Below are 22,891 nucleotides of genomic sequence, written 5' to 3' on the forward strand. Positions count from 1 at the left end.
TGCAGCATGCTGCACTATTTTGTCACATAAGGTGCTGGAATCTGAATGGACCCCATAATAGTCAATAGGGTCCTTGAAAACCATTCAGTTCTATCACATGGCGCTCTGAATCCAAAAGCGCCGATGTGAACACATCATCAGGGCTTAAACATATGGTCGTGAGCGCAACTACACTGGCTGCTACCGAGCGTAGTTGCTAATGAATTGGGTTTAGTTCGTTTTTTTCAGACTTTTCAAACTCTGCACTAGTGAGCATGAGCTTGGGGGGAAAAAAAGCTGAAATATAGGTCCTGCCCTATCTTTCTCGCTCGTAGTATTAACGGGCAAGAAAACTGCTAATGAAAACAAAACCATTAAAATCAGTGGTTTTGTCCCGTTATATGGCTGTGATAATCATGGCCGCATAACTGGGACAAAATCATACCCATATATTTAAGTCCTAAGACTGTTCTTTTCCCATGCACTGTACTTAAATCAGCTTTTTATAGGGAAGAAATACTGACACATGCTCATACAATGCTCTACCATTTACGCCGTGCTCACACGAACGGGTTGGATTCTGCATGCCAGAGGCCCGCAGCATATTCCGACTGTGAGCCCGGCCGGTGACTTGCAGGCGGTCATGCGCAGTACAGTTTTGTTTTTCTTTGTTCGTATTTCCTGCGCCGTCATTTAGCTATGATGCAGGTAGCCGCAGCCCATACGCAATGTTAATTGTGCATGGGCTGCAGGTTGGATGCCTCCATTGACTTCAATGGAGGCCATCTGCAGCAAAATAGAGCATGCTGAGATTTTTCTTCCATTCGCGGAATTAAGATCAAAACTACATGCCTTTCATTGCCTATGTTTTGCCACGGAAAGTCCATGCAGACGTCGATTGCGAATTCTGCAATTAGAATCCATTTGTGTGAGCCCCCCCCCCCCCCCGCCCTTATTGTTGCTGTGTTGTAATTATTACATAACAAGGGTAATGATACTGCATAATTTATAAGCTGAAAATGTAAAATGGAAACAAAGTACATTATATTTGATAAATATTAGTGCTAATGAGTGCTGCCCTGGTGTACTTCTACAAGTATTAGGGCTCATGTCCTCAACCGTGTTTTCACTGTGTTTTATGCGTGCATTGCACGGACACATGATGCACGGGATATACAGTCAATGAAAGTTAATGGACTTGCACTGATCCATGCACACCAGTGTGTGGGCACTGCGTATCTATACACAAGGGAAATAAATCATAGCATGCTCTATTTTTCTGACTTTGTGCACAGCGTGAGCCCTATACACTTATATGGGCTGTGTATGATACGCTGTCTATGCACAATGCATTGCATATGGGTGTTTCCGTACGCATCCCCACTCTAAACAGAGGGGCGAATTAAAAAGCAAAAACAAAATCACACTGCGCATGTCTGTGTGTGTGTGATTTGTGGGCATGCGCAGTGCTATATGCGGTCTCTGCCGTCTCTCTGCCTGAAGAGCATATAGCTGCAGGAAGACCACGGCCATGGGCATGAGCGCTAACAAGAACTTTGCATCTGGTCTAATTGGTTTGCACCTCCCTATATATCATCCTTTGTTGCTATGTCTTGTGATAAATATTAGATTTAAAAAAAAAAGAAAATGTCACTTAAGTTCATCGCTATGTAATTATTGCTTCTGTTGATGCATGCCTGCCACCTAATGGCTGATCATTTGAAAATACTGGATTTTTACAGCTTCTACCACATATGGACTGTCTATTCAATCTGTACGTTGCAAGATTAAACACTTTTAGGTTGAATTCATACTCAGCTTAATTGCTGCGGAATTAACAAACCTCATTCGGTTAGGGCGGCTTCACACGGGCGTATTGCAAAATACGTTTGCTCCTGCGCAACGTGTTTTGTGCAGTGCCCCGCTCAGATGTAAATGGCTATTAAGCCAAGCAAGGAGTTGGAGTGCACGGGTTTGCACGGCGTTTTGCACATACCTGAGAGTATAAGACCTCGGATCACTTATCAGTAAGTTACCCTCTATCCTGTGAACCTACTGATGGAAATACCTCTTTAAGGCTACTAGCACCACTTCTAATAATATGATAGTGTTTGCAGACATGAACTTTGATGAGTTTTAAATATATTATGTCCCTTTAAAAATGTGATTTGATTTACTTTATCTCATGTACTCACCAGATTTTGGATCTGACTCCCAAGGACAGGAAACATGGTTGAAAGACCACATCTCCATCCTCAGTGTTTACTAAGATATAAATTGGAGGCCCTGACAAGGTGATTAGATTATTCAGTACCCAGCAATGACAATATGACAGTGTGGTAATTATGGGCGTGCTGTTGTGTGCAAGGAAATTAAATTTCTGGTAAGAGTAATTATTATTCCCTTACTGTCCCATGACAGCACTTTCAGAGAGATCAAAGAAAAATATTTTAGAGTGCAGCCGCAGCATGTAATTTCTAAAATAGGTCAGAAGAAGACGATAAATCCAGTCTGTAGTGATGGAAAAAGAAGGGGAAGACCACACAGCCACCTGACAGATTTGAGCAAGGGAGGCTTCCCTTCTTTCCATCCAGGGCAAAGAGGAGTCTGCATAAAACTTTACCAAGACATACGGAAAAAGATACACCTCATTGCAAAGATTCTGACTGTCATCCAAATGCATGACCATTAGAAACAACAGATTCTATTCCGCTAAAGAAAAACATTTGTTACAAAATATCTAGATAGCTGAAGCTCAACTTTCTTTGTTTGCCTGAACTACTTCAGCAGTGTTGTCAGATTGATACTTCACTGTAATGGGAAAAAATGCATATCCCTTTGACTTCACTGTACTGCTCCAAATTGGTTATTGAGAAGTGCATGCATGTAGACTCAGAGTCATTGAGATTGACACAATGCTTGTATCAACGTCAGTACACTTCTGATTTATTAATAGCATCCTGGTACATATATACTCCAAATGACGTAGCAATAGAAATACCCCTAAAGTCAGAAGAACTCATGATTGGTTTATTATCTAATGATTAACATATATTAATGCCTTAAGGTGTAAGTTACTACTAAAACACGTGATTTTCAGGAAACAAACAGAAATGAAACGTAACGGAGAATATACTTATCAATATCACTGCTTGGCCTGAATAATGCAAAGTGGCAGGGGTAATGGGTAGCTCCTCTTATCAGGATGTAGGTTTCTCTCTCCTGAGAAAGATCTGTGGGAGGACGGCCAGAACCTGAGAACCATGCATAGGAGATAGAGGACAAGAATCTAATGCACACTAGTGTATAATATTCAACAAGTTACCCATTTTGATGCTGTTATTTACTAAGAAGGATGATATACCAATATATATATATATATATATATATATATACGTGTTTGCATAGACTGATGTGGGAAACATATGAAAAGATATGCTTTTTTTTGTTCAGAGAAAATTAAGTCTCTTTAAATGTGACACGCCGTGTACCACTTCTGCCATCCCTATTGGGCATATAGTCCCCACATGTTGCAGCAATGGCACTCAACCATACACATGCTGCATTGCTCTGCTTTGTTCTGCTACATGAAGAAAGAACTCGCTTCCTTTCCATGTTAGACACCGCTAGTGAATTTGAATGGAGAGCCGCCTCTCTTTCCGAAAGTCCTAGTCCAGCCATAGTCAGAAGGCAGAAATCAGCTGAGGAGACTCAGCCAATAAAGAGGAAAAGGAGCCTCCAGGCTAGTAGCTGCCTAGCCAAAAGACTTGCTATGCGACAAGATTTCCCCATGAGCCACCCATAATAGTCAATCCACAACATCAAGTCCACTCAAGTCTGCTCAACTCCGTCTGCTCTATAACATGATGCCTGTAGTTTGGACAGCTTGATCAATCTGACAGGTTCTCTTTAATCCCTTAAAGGGGTTGTCCCGCGGCAGCAAGTGGGTCTATACACTTCTGTATGGCCATATTAATGCACTTTGTAATGTACATTGTGCATTAATTATGAGCCATACAGAAGTTATAAAAAGTTTTTTACTTACCTGCTCCGTTGCTAGCGTCCTCGTTCCCATTGAGCCGACTAATTTTCGCCCTCCGATGGCCAAATTAGCCGCGCTTGCGCAGTCCGGGTCTTCTGCTCTCTTCAATAGAGCCGCTCGTGCAGAATGCCGGCTCCGTGTAGCTCCGCCCCATCACGTGCCGATTCCAGCCAATCAGGAGGCTGGAATCGGCAATGGACCGCACAGAAGAGCTGCGGTCCACGGAGGGAGCAGACCCCGGCGGCCATCTTCAGCAGGTAAGTATGAAGACGCCGGACCGCCGGGATTCAGGTAAGCACTCTCCGTTTGTTTTTTTTAACCCCTGCATCGGGGTTGTCTCGCGCCGAACGGGGGGGGGGGTTTAAAAAAAAAAAAAAACCTTTCGGCGCGGGACAACCCCTTTAACGCTCACTGGCATACAGTTACGCCATGGAGGTTCGGGTTTGTATGGAGTGGTATCGAGGGTTGATCCCGCTCCATACAATAAGGATGTCGGCTGTCTTTGACAGTTGACATGCACCCGCCACAGCTGCAATCAGCGTTCACGCTGATCGCGACTGTTAAAACTTTAAATGCCTTTATCAGAGTTTTTGAAATTGGTTGCTGAGCTCTGTAATTGGCTGTAGCCTCTGTGATGTCTAGTAAACGGGGCGGGACTGCAGCCATAAACAGTGTCCGGAGTGGGGGACTGAGGGGGGCACAATGGAAGTGGGCAGAGGGGAGTATATCATCATTTGTTATTTTAATGCCTGGTGAAGGGGTTCTCCTGAATTCTTACAACGCAGACAACCCCTTTAAATGGGCCTCCCATTATGGTGTCTGGTTTTGGCGGCCAGGACAGGAGGGCCTGGTCTTTGTTTCTTATTCCATGCCTTTAATATGACCATTCTCGACCTCCTTGTTTACTAATTATGCAGTTCATTTTTCAAAGAAGGTCCTGCTTATCCAAGAGTAAAAGGGATGCTGCAGTCAGAGTTGGAGCCCCCTCTATGGTCTGGCTCTTTGGTATGTACTCCTTTGACTGGCACTATCAGAAATATGCTCATAATGTGGGATTATTTAGATTCCATTTTTGCTTCTCTCAGCCATGCATGAACTCAAGAGTTATCTTCTGTCCTGCAAAGAAAGCCAAAGTCCATGCTTATAGTGTGTCAGGAAAAAGGTATTTATGGTTGTATAATAAAATGTATGTCTTAAGAGTAAGTTAGCACACAATGAAGAATCATGTTATCGTGTGTGTGGAAGAAGGATCAGCTGTGTATATTTTAGATAAAGATTGCACACAACATATTGTGCATCTAGGAGAATTAGCAGTCATGGTAATATAATAAGATGTAGCTACATGTTTAAATTACGTTTACACACAGTATCTCTGCTTTTCTGACTCATGACAGAATATGATGACATCATTCTGTCATGAGGACTAGGAAATCGACACGTAGGCATTTTGTGCTAATATAGTATATATGTTCTACTTTTCAGAGCTAAGACAGAAGGCATTCAGACAAGTGAGAAGATGTCCTACGTGTCGGTCCAATTCCTGGAGAAGAATTCTCTGCCTTAGCACCGTTTGAAAGTGGGCTTCCTGGTTGCTGTTATATAAGTCAGATGCTGCTGGTTCCCAGTGATGTGACATAAATTGGAACCTTTATATATAGAAAATGATAATGATGTGATGTAAGTTGCAACCTGAATCCTTTGAATATATATATTATCCTTTGTATATGGATATAATAACTTACAAAAAAAGGACAATCATTCACCACTATGCTCGATTATCACTTCATTTGAATAAACTATTGTAAAACCTTCCATATTGTCTTGCTCTCTTTAAAGCCATATCCGAACTTCAGTATTGCTCCTTGCAGCAAAATAGGCACTCTTTTTGTAGAGAATGTTTCTTTGAGTGCCAATTGAATTACTTATAGAGATACTCAGATGTGCCAGTACATTAAGGGATTTCTCATAAATGATTCCCACATCAAACCAAAGCATACTCACACGGTGTCACGCAGTATCGATACACTGCACTTTGTGTAATTTTGTTGCCTACATTGAGCCATATAGTGCTATATGAGGCCAACACAGAAACAAATATGACTGAACAGTGGGTTCATACGCATTCTACATTTTTGCGTTTGTTGCGTGCGCAAAAAAATAGGACTTGCTCTATTCTTTGTGCATTTGTGCACCAACATTCCCCATAGAAGCTTATGGGAGTTGTGCAATGCGTACACAGATGCGCAATACGGTGCTCAATTCAATGAGAAAAGGAACATATCTCAAATCTTATTAGGCTAAATAGCCATTTAAATCAGGGCATGCTGGTCTGCTGTGCGCAAATGACCATGTCCTGCGTGTGCAAAAAGTATATTAAAATGTGCCGATATGTGCACAAAATAGTCCTGTTCATAGCGAAAAAGTGTTGGACTGAGGCGCACGCAAAAATGAATATGCCTGTGTGAGTGAGCACTAAGGTGTGAATTTGACCAGTGTGGTTTTGATGTGTATTTGCTGTGGGTTTTCTGATGCAGAATGTCTGCACTGTATTCGTAATGTGTGAAGGTACTCTAAGGCCTCATGTCCACGGGGAAAATCAGATCCGCTGCAGATTCTCCATGGAGAATCTGCAGCGGGTCCCTCCTGCCCCGCGGACATGAGCGCCGAAAATAACAATTTAAAAGCATTTACCTATCCGTAGCGGGCGGCGAAGGTCAGCTGTTCCTCACGGCCGGATCTTCATTTTCGGTCGGCGGATGAATTCCTGACGCCGGCGGCACGTCGCCGGCACGTCGTCGACGTGCCGCGCGCATGCGCCGGGCACATCCGCCGAGCCGAAGCAAGGGAGATGCGGCCGTGAGGAAGAGCTGAGCTTCGCGGTCCGCTGCGGGTGAGTAAATGCTTTTAATTCCTATTTTAGGTCTCCCGCGGATCCGGACGGCTTCCATAGGCTTCAATAGAAGCCCGCGGGAGCCGTCCCCGCGGGAGACCCGCATGAAAATGGAGCATGGTCCAGATTTTTTCATGCTCCATTTTTTTTAAAATGCCTTTTATTGACGATCCGCGGGTATTTATCTACCCGCGGGTGGTCAATGCATCCCTATGGGATGCGGATCCGCGCGCGGGAGATCCGCTGCGGATTTTAAATCACATTTTGCCCGTGGACATGAGCCCTAAGGGGCCTTTCACACAGGAAAAATTTTCAGCTTTTCACGCCACAAGGCGCACTAAAATCCACATGCATCATCTGGATTTTGATGCGGAATAAAATGCCTTAAGTCAGCCTGTAATTTTGCTTCAAAATTCACAGTTAACCCTACGGATTTTGATGCGGAATTCCACAGGGTGCTTTCACACAAGCAGAATAATTCTGCAAGACGAACGGAAAGACACAGCTTAAGGCTCCTTCAAATGCTCCCACAAACATTTTTGCACACGTAAAATATATACGCATGCAATGCACAGAGAATAGAACCCATTGATGTCAATGGGTTCGTTCTCATGAATCTATTTTGAGGACAGTGAAAAAAATAGGACCCGGTAGAAGTCTACGGGAAGTGCACAAGTGCACACAATATGCGTGCAAATGTGCAATATGCTGCACAATTCCACGAAAAAAAAACATCTGGACCTCATTAGTCTAAGTAGTCTTTTAAATCACGGCAGGGAGGTGTCGCACACACATATGAACAGGCCTGTAAGCTCAAAAAGTACAGTACTATGCACCATTTCGCACGGAAATGTACGTAATCAAACCTTGTTCACGGAAACATGCACAATTGCGCATACGGTCATGTGAAGCTGAATTCCAATCTTTTACCTCCATGTCTACTGGCCGAATTTGGTGTTGAATTTTCAGGGTCTTTCAGTGTGCCTTGTGGAATAATTCTTCTTGTGTGAAAGAACCTTAAATGGGTTGTCCCGCGGCAGCAAGTGGGGTTATACACTTCTGTATGGCCATATTAATGCACTTTGTAATGTACATCGTGCATTAATTATGAGCCATACAGAAGTTATTTACTTACCTACAGGGGGTCCCCCCCCCTGTGCTGGCGTCCCTGTTTCCATGGCGCCGACCAAACTTCTCTGGTCGCAGGAACAGTCGCGCTTGCGCACTGAAGATTCCTCTTCTGGATAGTCCGGGCTCACGAGCTGCGTCCTGGCTCCTCCCTCTTCTCACGTAGCTCCGCCTCCATCACGTGGTGCCGATCAGCCAATGAGGTGCCTGGAATCGGCAGTGGAGCGCAGACAGCAGAAGAACATCCATGGTGCACCATGGGAGAAGACCAGCGGCGCCATCCAGGTAAGAGATTTTTTTTTTTTTAAATAACACATGGCAGCGGTATTCCTTTGGAGTACCAGGGGGACTGGGCAAAAAAAAAAATGTTGTGTTTTGTCGCGAAACAACCCCTTTAAGGCCTGCGCACAGTGTTTTCCATGCGTAAATTTTGCACAGTGAATACAATCAATTGATATCAATGGGTTCGTTCGCATAAGCATAAGCATATATTTTGTTCACTCAAAGAAATGTGCAGCATTTGCGCAGTAAAACAATACATATTGAACTATGTACACTAATTACCTATTTAAATAAATGGGAGCATGGTTTATGGTGATTGAGCCTGCCCTGCGGTTTATCAGGTGATGCCTATTTGGCTTCTTTTGCTATGAGTTATTTTTTCTCTCACCTCTGTGATTTTAATTTAGTTATTAGTGAGTTAGTGTAGGTTCTGACATACACGTGGTGGCCTTACTGTAGCCTGTAAGCTTATGTGTTTTGGCCAAAATGCAAAACAAACACTCGCATTTATCAGTTTTTTTCATGCATGCAGTGTGCTATAGATGCCGAGGGAGCCCAGGATGCCCTGTCAGTGTGGCGCACTGTGGTGATACAGCGCAATCCACTGCTTTGCCAGTAGGCGTTTCATTCCTGTATGGTGTGGTGCACTTACCTATGGCTGGCATCGTTGGTATCGGTTCATATGTGCAGACTATGCTTGTCAGCAGTCACCCCTTCACCAATCTTGGGTTTGAATTGAGTTGCTGCTTATTAGGTCTCGTTCACCTGAGTGTGGTTTTAGCGTGGTGTAGGCGCGTGAAAAGATCACGCTATTTTTTTATGCAGTATAGCTGCGAATGGGCGATTTCCAGCTATTAAGTCTTGAGCTTAATTAGCAGTGAAATTGCCCATTAACATGAACCCATTCAAATAAATGTGTTCTTTTCCCATGCAAGTTCCATCCATATTGCAATCGGACAGAACTCACGTGGGAATATCGCCCGTGTGAATAAACCCTTACTAATATTAATGCAAAATACTGACTAGAATGCTGCCATGTGAAAGTGGCCCAAAAAAAACAAGTTTGGTGGTAAATTTGTTTAGCAGATTTTTCCACCGTGTGTGAAAGCACCCTAAGGCCTCCTGTCCATGGGCAAATTGTTATTGTGTTTCACTGTTATTGTATTTCACTGCTCGCGGGCAGCAAATCGCAGCATGCTGCGAATTGATGCGATTCTCTGCGGTCAGCCTATCTGTCAGATAGGCTGACCGCGGAGATCCGTCTGCAGGCTCCTGCTCCCGGGCGGCAGCTCCCGCGGTGGAGATCCGCCGCGGGATACCGCAACGCCCGTGGACAGGCAGCCTAAGCCTTATTCAGTTGGATTATATTTCCTATACTGATTCCTGATGTATCATTATGTCATTGCTCTGTTATAATAGCCAGCTTAAAGCCTAGTAGGAAGGTGTCTGTAACAGCATCATTCAGGTAAAACACAACTCTTGAGGTTTGTAGACTTTCATGACCTTGGTCAAAAGAAGAATTTATTAATTTTTTCCTTGGAGTGACTCTCAGCCCTGGAATCCTACCCTATCAAATTTTCTACATTTTCAAACTGGTGGCACCAGAGCGCTATTAATTTTTTTCATTACAACACAACTGCATTGAGCTGTTATATGTGCGACGATATACTTGGCAATTGTTGTACAGCTACTTTTGACAAATAAAGTGTTCAAGAAGGTGTAATATTTGATCGATTGGGGTTCTTCACTAGGGACCCTGGCTGACCAGCTGTCAGTTCTTCTACACACACAAGTACAGAGTGGAAGCTGCTGCTCCGACCTCTGTATACTGGCCACTGATTGTAACTGCAGGTACAGCTCTCATTAAAATCAATGAAAGCTGTACCTGCCGTTATAGGCAAAGGACACTGCATTGGGATCAGAGCGTCAGCTTCCACTCCATACTCCTGTATGCCAGCGAGCACTCGATCAGCTGGAGTCTCAAGCAGCAACCTCAGCCAATCAAGCATGGATGCCCTATTCTGAGGATGGATCATCAATAGTATTTCCCTGAAAAACCCTTTCAGCATTGCCGTGCACTGACAATATTAAGACAAACGTAAAAAAATCAAGCATAAAAGCAGTTGTTATTTTGCTGCAAAACTCAGCATGCAGTTACATCTCAGGCAGATATGCAAATGATCAGAGTTGTGGTGTGATTAGATGAAACTAATATTCCTTCCACCCGTTCTGACCAGACTGTTAGGGGGTGTTGGGACCAGTGATGTGAGAGGACACATACAAGGCGAGCAAACTCAGGATGCCTTCAATAGATCACCAATAGAGAGGAATCAATGGAAGCCACAATGCTGCCATGAACAGAACCTTAGATGTATTAAAATTTATTACAAGTAACAAACTCTTAAAACTTGTGTCTGTTCACTTAAACCTGGGTCCTTGGCAATTTCAGGGTGCCTTCACCCACCTCAGTGATCCCCTGTAACCTTATGCAGATTCCTGTTAATTACCAGGCAACACCTTGACTTGCTATTGTTTCAGTTGACAAGTCCAGGTTCAACCCATCTATTAGCAGTGATCCACATGCAGTTACCGTGGATCATTGCAATGTATACAGTCTTCCTTACAGCAGTCACAACATAAAGTCAGCATATCTGGAATCACTGTAATTTGTCTTAAAAGATTTTGCAATGATGAGTGAATAATAAAGATAAATTGTGCTAAACAGATTTGCTGAAAATAACTGGTTTCCTTTCGGATTCAATATTTCATTTCCTGCTTTTGTTCAAGATTCCGGCTGCACGGAGCACATTCCAGCTCCAAGCGTTGTTCAGCAGCATCAGTGACTCATTTCCTGCCTGTCCTGCATGATATAATCCTTCAGAGGGGGTCACTGATTGCAAGGCAAACTTCCAACTGTACCAACAAAATGTTGACTGCAGAGGGCGCCAAAACCTAGAGAGATTAGTCCTACGTTGTTTAGTCTTTCACATGTGCAAAATTACAAGTGTATCATTATTTTGTAATATTCTGCATTCCTGATTTACCTTCTAGAAAAAAGTATGTCTGGTTCCAACAAATAGAACATTGTAAACTAAATACTTTGTGTCTGGTGTCTTGGTCTCTTCTATTCTGGATGATATGTATCATCATTGTACACAGTATAACACAACGTCCAGTCCTGATCCTTATGTTTTTAAGCTGACAGCAACTCAGGCCCATAAAGGGTATCCAGTGATCAGGTGATCTCTGAACGTCGAAGTGATAGGTGAACGGATCCTGTTCAGGAACACCCCAAGGCCGGCAGGATTTAACAGAACCCCCAACAGGACATGGACACAGGTATAACCAGCTGTGTTATTAATCTGTCATCTCACAACCCCACTAATGTGGAGCTCAGTGTCCTCTCCAGGAGACTTTCATTCTGTCCTACCAAAACACTTGATAAGGCACAACTCTGCAGTGACATTGAGGATTATCTGAGCAGACTAAGACTGAAAGAGTTCTTCCATGACAAAGATGAGACAGGATCTCCAAGAACTCAGGTGAAACTAGGGGCCAGGAAGAAGTCTGATTGGACACCCCCATACCAGCCGTAACCCTCGTATATAGACTCCTTTAGACATGTGGTGCAATCTACTATACTGGACAAACAGAAAAAGCATTTAATATCAACATGCAGGAAAGAAGGGCCATCTATGCACTCAAAAATAAGAAGGAGATCACCCTTGAGCCTGCGAATAAAGGTGGTGCTATAGTCCTCATGAATACATCAGTCTGCACGAAAGAAACAGACAGCTGACGGACACCAGATACTACACCAATCTGGATCAAGACCCGACTCAGAAATGTGTGAGGGAATTGAAAAGGCTCATCAGAAGCCCATCTGTGGGCTCCACAAAACTTTTGGACTTGATACCGAAGAACCCCAGGGTTGGAGTATTCTATATGCTTCTAGCAAACTACACAAATCTGGCGAAAAAGGGAGGCCAATTATCTCAGGTGTGGGACCCCTCACTGATAAATCTCAGGATGGGTAGAAGGTGTCCTCAAACCACTGGTGAGGAATACAACCAGCTACTTGCAGGACACCATGGACCTACTGAACAAGCTGTCAGCTGTAGGTCCCCTCCTAGTGGCGCCATCCTGGCCATCATGAAAGTGGAGTCCTTATACTCTACCATCCCATACAAAGATGGACTGACCGACTGCCAGGCACACCTTGAGGCCAATAGGGTTGCCTCTGAATTGGTGTTACAGCTCACAAGATTCATCCTCACACACCATTATTATTATCCTTTGGCAAAGAGATAATCCTGCAACTCACTGGAACCGCCATGGGCAGTAAAATGGCACCGCATTATGCCAACCTTTTCGTGGCAAAACTGGAGAGTGACTTTCTGGCCTCTTGCTTCAGCAAACCATTGGCCTACTTCCGCTACATTAATGACATCATAATCATCTGGACCAACAATGAACAAGAACTAATAAAATTCCACGAGAGATTCAATGCATTTCTCCCCACCATGAACCTGATATTTAGCTACTCGTATACAGAAATCAACTTTTTGGACACCACCATAAAAATTTTAAACAAGTCAATATAGACATCCCTATACCGAAAACCAATTGATTGACCCACATACCTCAAATGCGACAGTTCCCATCTTACGCACATTAAAAAGTCCATCATCTACAGCCAGGCCATCAAATACAACCGGATCTTCTCCAACCCAACAGATAGAGAGAAACATTTACACAATCTCAAAAAGACATTTTAAAATCAGGGCTACCATCCCATCTCAATTTATGAGCAAATCACCAGAGCTACCAGGGTACCCAGGAATCAACTACTCCAATACACGGAGAAAGAAAAAAATAGACGTATACCTCTAGTAGTGACCTACAATTCACAGCTAGAGATTCTAAGGAAGACTGCAAAGAAACTCCATCATACCCTACACAAGGATGACCATATGAAAACCATATTCCCAGACCCTCTGCTTCTGTGTTGCAGGCAACCTCCAAATTTGAGGAACCTTATAATCAGGAGTGCATTGCCCTCTGACACACAGAAAGGAACTTATCCCTGTAAGGTAAGGAGCTGCTAGACCTGCTCACATGTACTGACTGCGGACAGGATACGGATCCCCAACACACAGCAGGACTATAAAACCCCTGGACATTCACATGTTACTCGTCTGCTGTTGTATACCTGATTCGGTGCAGTGAATGTCTTGTTGGGGAAGCAGGACAAAAACCTGAGAGCTTCAATTAGAGAGGGAAATACAGAATTATCTGTGGCAAAACATTTTTCTAGTCATACTGAAGGGCAACTTCAAGTCGCAGCGTAACAGAAGAATTTGGGAATATAAATTTATGACCAGTGCTGATTGCACCGTTCGCCTTCCATTCATAAGTGTGGATGCAATCCCAGATAAAGCAATGGCAAGTGCCACATCATTCTCTGCTTGAATTTCAGCAAATAGTAAATCAATCAAAAATGATTTTGTAGTTCCTACAGGAGCATAAAGGAAAATAATTCTATCTTTTAGCCTTCCGATGTAATCCATTATGGTGCCATATTCTTTTCTTTGATAATCAATTAAAAGAAGAATTTTTGATTCTGCAAATATTCATAGTTCCTCAATATTGTAGTTCTTTTCTCTCATAAAGCCAGTATTTAGCACACCACACTGACTTTGTTCTAGGGGTTGTATGTCTAACTGTGATACATATGTCTTCTAACAATATAAGTCCCTTGTTCAAAATTTCAGGAGAAAAATTTAAATCAACAGTTGGATTATGTTTTGGGGTTTTGGCAAAATACAGTATATCTTCACACATGCTCTCTCGATATTTTTCCCATAAACTGTTAGGAATTGGGTGGGTTGTAGGTTGTCAGTATAATGGCAAAGAGATCCCTTATTTACTCTGGGAAAGACCCTAATAGTGCTTCTGATAATGTAATATCCCAATGTTGATCGTCCTTGAGTAAACCAAAGTTTTGGCAAGCAAGTCTATGTCTAACATACTTGGCCAGTTACAGTTTTCAGAGCTGTAAAAGACGTTGCTCTTTGAACCCTATGAAGTAGCATTCTGAGAAAAAAACATTCATTGTTGTTTAGGTGAACTGTGTAGACACGACCCAAGACTTCACTGGCAACTGCATCATATCCAGTAACTGGTACTCCTTGTTTTCTTTTGCAGAAAACCTTCCTCGACGCATTTCATGTTTAAATCTGGAAAATTCAGGCTACAGCAATGTCCTCGAAAATGGGTCCTGCTGACATAATTGAAAGATTTAATATTAATAATTAATATTAGGATCTTTACATGGTCCATGAATCATAATTTTTGTCATTACCACATACTGGTTGGGAGCTTTCTCCCAACTTGGGAGCTTTGTCCCAATTTGGTAAATCAAACGATATAATGTCTACAATTTGGACTGGACAAATTTTTTCTTTCAGACAGATTAAATTATGAGAATGTTAAAGCCCTTGTTTCTGCTATTTGATCAAATACATCCAGTATCATGTCTTTCCAAATATATGACTTTTTGCTATTATGTTCATTACTTTTATTTTCTTTGGTCTGAACACTTAGGCCTCATGTCCACGGGGAAAATCAGGCCCGCCGAGGATTCTCCATAGAGAATCCGTAGCGGGTCCCTTCTGCCCCGCGGACATGAGGCATAAAAATAAGAATTAACTCACCTCTCACCCGCTCCGGATCTTCCCTTTGCCGCGGCTTCATCTTCTCTCCGTCACGGCCGGATCTTTTTTTTCGGCTCGGCGGATGCGCAGAATGACGTCGGTTACGTGCCCCGCGCATGCGCCGGCCCGAAGAAAAAAGATCCGGCCGCGACGGAGAGAAGATGAAGTTGCGGCGAAGGGAAGATGCGGAGCAGGTGAGTAAATTCCGATTTAGGTCTCCCGCGGATCCGGACGGCTTCCATAGGCTTCAATAGAAGCCCGCGGGAGACCCGCACGAAAATGGAGCATGGTCCAGATTTTTTCATGCTCCATTTAAAAAAAAATCACTTTTATTGACCATCCGCGGCTATTTATCTACCTGCGGGTGGTCAATGCATCTCTATGGGATGTGGATCCGCGGGCGGGAGAAGAGTTAAAATCCGCTGCGGATTTTAATTCTTCTTTTGCCCGTGGACATGAGGCCTTAGGCTTTAAAGTCTGACAATTGCTGGGTATCAATCTATATAAAAGTTTTTCTCTTATCTCTGGAGAAGCTCATTTATATGTGATGGTAAGAAATAAGTTGGGGGTCCATAACTTCTAACATATGCCGTGTGTTAGAGATGGGGTTACCACTAGGGGCGCCGGGGTCCGGTTGGTGCAGGATACTCATCCTGGTGCTGCGGGGGCCTAGGCTAGGGGCTCTGTCTGGGGTTCTCCCACTCTGGTGATTGGTCGTGGCAGCTGGTGGTGCGTCCCGCGTCGTGTGCGTGTCACTGGGGGGTGGCAGCTTAATGATTCCCTCCGGTTGTCATGTGACTTCGCCCCGCCCCTCTGGGTGGGAAATCCTGCATATATACCTTGCTGGCCCAGACTCTGGTTGCCAGTGTTTGGTTTGACTTCTCTGCCTACACCCACAATTATTGACCTGACTTATCTGTGTTTTGACTTCGGCTTTTCATTAGACTCTGCCTCTGTTTTGTCCTCCTGTACTGCGCACGTGTCTTCCGGTTTGACCCTGCTTGTTTCTTGACTACTCTCTGTCTTATTTTTGTTGCTTCCAGTCAGCTATGCGGTGCTCATCTGCCGGTCTTCCTGTCCCTCCATCTTTGGGGTCCCTGTCACTAGTGCAGTGCAGGGACCATTGCCTAGTTGTCGCCCTGGGGCCTAGCCCAGGGGGGCAAGTAGGTAGGGACACGGGAGAGGGCGGCGTAGGGATCCCCTGTCCATCTGCCCCTGCCAGTCTTAACATCATGGTACCTCGAGCATGATTGTGCATGTGTCTAGGGCTTCCTGTGAACATAGCAGGTAGAATTACCAATTTCACAATGTTATCAACTTTCCCATCATTGTCCACAGCATCACTTTGGTTGATGTATTCATCCAAGCTTTGCTTTTTCTAATTTTTATGTATGAATAGAAGATGCTGACTCTCACTTTTCGCTTACATATCAGCGATAAATGAATGAAATTTTGTAGTTTCCAACAATTGAAGATGTGATTGGATACATTGGGGCTTATTTACTGATACTGTCTAAAAGTTAGACAGAAGCACAGAAAATGTTGAAATGTTTATTTTTTCTTTTGTATAAATGTATAGAAGGAATGGAAGAAGGCATCAATTCTGTAATGTTAAATATGTCAATGGATATTGTCTCTGTACTTGCAAACAGTTCAATATTTAATGTCCTTTACTTAAGTTTTGAAAGTAATTGTAAATGGAAGTTAGACACAAAAGTTAGACAGAGCACATTTAGACCAGCCATTCTTATAATACCCCATATTAAATTTATTTAAAGGTTAAGTTTTATAGGTGAATTCAGCCTTATCGATTCTTGGAGTGCACACGGACATTGTTGATCTGTTAAAGGAAATTTTGAGTCGCCAAATTTAAATACATATTTAATTAATGTATACCTAATGTTAAAAGTACTTCCTGTACTATAAATTACATGTACACTTTCTGAGCACTGTCTCTAGGTATAAAATATGAACAGGTCATCCAAAGATCTCCTCTTAGCACTCATCTACACATGAAGAGTGAACCTCCCAGTATAATATACACAGTGCTTTGCCCCGGTATACATATCCAAAGCGTCCCCTCGCTGTATGAGAATCACACCCAGAGCTTCCTTTCCTCCACTCTGCAGTAGAATCCCACTCAGAGCTCCCACCAGTTCACAGACATGCCCAATAGTCCATAGATTTAAGAGGCAGCATCCACGGCACAGTGATAAAAGGGAATTTTATTCCATCATGGTTCCTGCAATGCAAACAGCAATGGCATTCACAAAAGTATAGCAGCAGCGACGTTTCAATCCTTCCCGGATCTTTATCAAGCCTTGATACAGTTACATGATATTACCGTGCAGTATAATATCATTCAGGGTCCCCTCCACATGAAGTACCAAGATATTCTGAGACTCCCTCTCCCTCTGCTATGCAGTATAATGATGTTTAGAGTTTCATAGCAATAACAAGCTAATCATGGGAAAACCTGCCTACCACTCCCCAGCCATCCACAGTAATTGCTAACTAATCCTGCTCTCTTCCCCTTTCTTACCCAGTCTTCTCACACAAAGATTCCTCGCATACAGTTTCCTTAAATACACATTCTCCGGCGGCCATCCATAGCCTCCTTGCACTTATAAACCTATAGATCCTAACCCCAATGATCACTTTGACATAAGCCGTGGGTACTGTAGTTTATGTTACTTACTTAGGGCAAATGCCCACGACCAGATTTTTGCCACGTTTCACGTGGGGGAAATCTGTGGCGTTATGCCGCAGCTATTAGGTTCTATTGAACCTAATAGCTCAATGTTCACGCTGCAGAAATCCCCCGTGGAATTACGCAGCGTGAAAGAAACTGCGGCAGGTCCTAATTGCCGTGGGAATATGCGCGTCCGGCTTCCATTGTAGTCAATCCTGCACTGCCGACACGCCATGCACTGCACTGTGCATGCGCGCAAGCTCGAGGGAGGGAATAACGCGACAGATCTGGGAGGTGAGTATGAGGGTTTTGGGGGGTGCCGTGGCGGAGTCCGCTGTGATATTCCGCTAGTGGAGTCCGCCACAGATGTGGGCATGAAGCCTTAGGTAGATAGCCCACTGAGGAAGATATAGGGAAAGCTTGGGCAGCATGGGTGTAGCTCACAGTAGGCAGTGTGTTTTGGGTATGTCATTTAGCAGAGATTCCTTGCAGGAGGGACCTCATCTAGATTCATAAGTTCGGCTGCACATGACCAAGTCGAAATCCAACCCTGTGCCCAGCCGGCATCCACGCATACCTGTCATATCTTCTTCTTTTCTGTACTGTGGATGGTCCTAGCGATGACCCAAAATCCGCGACCTTTCCGCAATGTCAATTCCAGAATGGCTGCTGGTCGTTTTTTATTGACTTCAATGGAAGCCATCCACGTGGAGCCCGCATAAAAATAGAACATGCTGCAATTTTTGCGCCACCAGCGGAAAATCGCAATTAATTGCCGCTTGTATGCAGGTAAAAAGCGTTTTTCAATGGCATGTTATGGGCGGAATTTGGAGGCGGACGCCCGCTCCGGGTTCTGCAATGCAAATATTCCCATGCACAGGCAGCCTAAGAGTATTTTTTTTTTCACAGCCATACGGTGCAGCTGGCAACAATACAGAAAGCATTTGTCATCATTTGCAAAGATTTGGGCACATTGGCAACCACTTTGGTCATTATCTGGAGCCCTGTATCCTAGAGGTGGACACTGTATCTAAGCCTACCCTGTTATCAAAGCTTTATTATGAATATGCTGTCTCATATTACATGTATATGGGGACTAGCCTGAATTAATTTGATACAGGTGTTTACGTGTTGTTTGCATGGAAAATTTTATGAAGTCAAGGTTACGTTAGAGGAATAATATATGTATACACATAGAGGAGTGTTTCTCCTCAGGCTTCATGTACTGATGTCCCTCTGCAGAATGTGCCACTCCTCCCACTCTCCTCATTTAGGACCTAAAGAAAGCTCACAACACATTTAATGCTTGTAGGACACTGAAAAATTTCATTATATAGGGGTGCACTTACTTTTGCACTTAGCATTGAATAATCAAGGTGTGACCACTTTACTTTTCCTATTTAAAACCCAAAGAATAGTCGTGCCAAATTTCATGCTTGTGCGACACCAGGAATTTACATTACACAGGAGTGCCAATACTTTTGCACTTAACATTGAATAATCAAGGTGTGACCCCTTTACTTTTCCTATTTAAAACCTAAAGAATAGTCGTGCCAATCTAAAGAACGATCATTCCAAATTTCATGTTTGTACGACATCGGGAAGTTAGAGAATCAGATTTCGCACATTACAGAGGGGCGCCAATACATTTGCACTTAGGATTGAATTTTTGAGTTGTGACCTATTTACTTTTTCTATTTAGCACTTAAAGAATGCTCCTGCCAAATTTCATGTTTTTACGACATTGGGAAGTTAGAGAATTAGATTTGGAACATTACATAGGGGCACCAATATTTTTGCACTTAGCACTGAATTTTCAAGTTGTGACCCCTTTATTTTTCCTATTTAGGACCTAAAGAATGATCATTCGAAATGTCATGTTTGTATGACATCGGCAAGTTAGAGAATTAGATTTGGTACATCACACAAGGGTGCCAATACCTTTGCGCTTAGCATTGAATTTTTGAGTTGTGACGCCTTTACTTTTCCTATTAAGGACCTAAAGAGTGCTCCTGGCAAATTTCATGTTTGTACGACATCGGGAAGTTAGAGAATTAGTGGCGAGTCAGTCAGTCAATCAGTCAGTGAGGACTTTCACCTTTATATATATATAGATGAGTGATCTCAGTCTGTCATCAGTCTCTGGCAGAAGGTCCCCAGAATCAATTCAGTCACTGCCCTCAGGTACCAAAACCCAAGTACAATTGCAACCTCTGCAGCTCCCGTTGCTACACACATGACCATAAAGCGATTCGCTGGTCCTGGACACACAAAGTTGGCTGAACTGCTTCTCTGACTACCTGATACACACTGTGCATTAGTAGACATCATTAGTCTAAGACACTACACACTGCTTTGAATGACCAGTGTTGCCCATGTGAGCAGCACTGACCAGTCAGACCAACATGTCGTATCTAAGACTACTGATGCATAATATGCACAGTGTGTACCAGGTAGACAGAGAAGTGGTTCAACCATCCTTGTTTATCCAGGAGAGTCCCTTTAATAATAGTTTCACAGGATTTCTGTACGTTAATAATCATAAATACGTTGCTTTAGCCCAATATATTAGTTGTTTCCCAAGACATGCTTCCGTGCAGAAGTCTCTCTCGGTTGTCTTTAGTTGGAAATCAGTCATTTTAGGCATGTTGTCCTTGATGATTTTGCTTAGCCTAGAAATATAACAAATAGTTTGACCTGCAATAGTCTACACTTGGAAAGGCCTTATCATAGGAAGGAATGTGCTTACTTCTGCACATACTAAGTGCTTTGGGAATAAAAATGATTTACAATAGATCTTATATGGAGAATGACCTGATTTATGCACTGAACTCTGAAAAAGCTGCAATGTCTAGACTGTGTTCATGCAGTGTGCAAACACAGCTAATACTAAAGCAAACAGAGAGATTCACCCTAGGACTGTCCTGTAACCGTCTGCTGAAAAATGCACCCAAATAAGCTTCTGTCTGCCCATAAGCCCTGGACATGTCACAGCTGTCTGTGCGTCTCCTCTTCAAACTCTCATGCTGTCTTTCTTAAAAAAAAGAAAAATCACTACTTAAAAAGACCAATTGTGGAAAGGCTTCTGCTAAAAAATATAAACTACCATACTAAGTAACAGGTCTTTGGACAAGCAGCTAAAGAGGTATTCCAATGATATGCTATTGCAGCGTCTGAGGAGTGGGCTATTAAATGGGAAAAAACCCAACAGGTGTTTACCTGTAGTCTTTTTGTCACGGGTGACGCCACCATTCTGTCCTCCACTATGAATTCTAGATGGTGTAATAAAGAGTCCACACACGCAGACTTGATTTTTTAAAGGCAGTACCGGGAACGGTCGGTAAAGCCATTTACTGTAAGATAACTTGCATACTTGGAACAGTCCATAACAACTTTACATCCACTGGCAAAAGACACGGGAGCAGGATGACACGTGGTGTGACAGGGAGGCCGCCTGCACACGGGCGGAAATCCCGCGGCAGGATTTCCCGCGGGATTTCCGCCACTGAAAGCCTGCATAGGAGTGCATTACAATCCGCACTCCTATGCAGACGGACGCGGTTTGGCCGCGCGAAATCTCGCGCGGCAAACAAACCACGGCATGTCCTATTTTTGTGCGGGGCTCGCAGAGCCTCGCACAGAAACGTCACTCACCCGGCCGCCGGCTGCGGTCTGCGCATGCACCGGGTGCCCGGCAGGCGGCACATGAAAGAGCCGGGGCCGCCGGGCGCGGGTGAGTACGCGCTCGTCTCTGCAGGCGCTAGGGTCGGGTCCCGCGGCGAGAATTCTCGCCGCCGGATCCGACCCGCTCGTCTGCAGACGGCCGGAGGAAACACAGGCCAAATTATCTGTAGTTATCTCTATTCCTACACACACTTCACGTTCACTCACTGTTGAAGATCCACACTCAGCACTACACAGTGGGTTTATGGGATCTTGCGGTTCCTTTCCTGATTCTGCATAGGGACCTGATGAGATAGGCCCTGAACACACACAGCATCCTCTCTGCCTCTTCCATCTTCTGGGCCAACAGACTGAAGGTGTCTGTGTGCCTACAGGCGCCTCTCAGGACACTCTCAGTAGGAGACTGCCAGAGAAAGCTTGTCTATTAAATCATCACATCTCTCAACTAAAATGGTGAAACAATTTGAGACAACTGGAAGAATTACTTTCAATAAAATGGAGTAATCTGTCACACAACTAATGCATGAAGGAAATTGAGATTTTGTTGACCGATTAATTTAGAAAAATCTGTGTCCACCAGGCTCACCAGACCTGATGCCATGTCTTCTCCCATATACAGACATATCAATTTTCATAGAGAACCATACAGAAATTTTAAAAAGTTCAAGGAATGTTTAGGTTTCCCAATGAGAGAATCACCCTGCAGCTCATCTATGGGGGTCTGATATCTGTGGCCCCTGATGATCCAAAGAATGAAGCCCCTTTCATGTTTTCTCATGCACATCAGTTCTCCTGGGCCATTCGCTGTGTTTGGAACTGCAGAATACCCCAGTTAAACGAACGGTGTAGTTCCTTGTATTGCACATGGTTTTCGGTGACACTACTTCAGTTCCTTTATTCTAATCTCAGCAGTCAGACCCCCACCAATCACTAAAATGTGACATAGTCTAGCAATATGAGATACTTTTTAGTCAACAACTCTCTAATGTGTATTGCCACCATTAGGCAAGCGTGAATAATGAAATTAATCCAGAGGGAAGCACCGATCCGCAAGGTCATTGTGGATGGAGTTAAATGCTAAACCACCAAAAATTCATAAAATTCTACATTGTAAAGTGCCTTTTGGAAGTCAAGACATTGTAAGTATTCTGTCATATTGTATAAACACACAGCTACCGGAATATGGAAATTGATAAGTACTTATTTACTGTATTTCAATTAATACACAATCCAAGGCACAACGTAAAAGTTATAACACACCACACACTATGCATGTAAAATTCCCATGGATGTGAGGTGTTTTCATGTGAAAACAGCCTGGCATCACTTTGGTGGTGCAGGGATCCTCTGGCGCAGCTGTCACAGCCGCGGCAGAGGATTGCGGAGCTCTCCTATTGCTTTCAATGGGGCAACGATGTGAGATCACGCAGCATAACAGAACATGTCGCAATTTGTTTACTGCATCGCGGTGCCATGTG

At 43.6% G+C, this 22,891-nt stretch overlaps 1 long non-coding RNA gene across 1 annotated transcript; it reads left to right on the forward strand.

Annotated features, from left to right (window-relative positions):
• The first annotated feature begins 1,862 nt into the window (after positions 1 to 1,862).
• On the forward strand, positions 1,863 to 5,833 carry LOC136612436 (uncharacterized). The gene is made up of 2 exons (XR_010790393.1): positions 1,863 to 2,273; positions 5,504 to 5,833. It is a non-coding gene; the product is annotated as an uncharacterized lncRNA (long non-coding RNA).
• Positions 5,834 to 22,891: the final 17,058 nt, after the last annotated feature.

Source organism: Eleutherodactylus coqui, chromosome 1, assembly GCF_035609145.1.
Source record: "Eleutherodactylus coqui strain aEleCoq1 chromosome 1, aEleCoq1.hap1, whole genome shotgun sequence".
Lineage (NCBI taxonomy): Eukaryota > Metazoa > Chordata > Amphibia > Anura > Eleutherodactylidae > Eleutherodactylus > Eleutherodactylus coqui.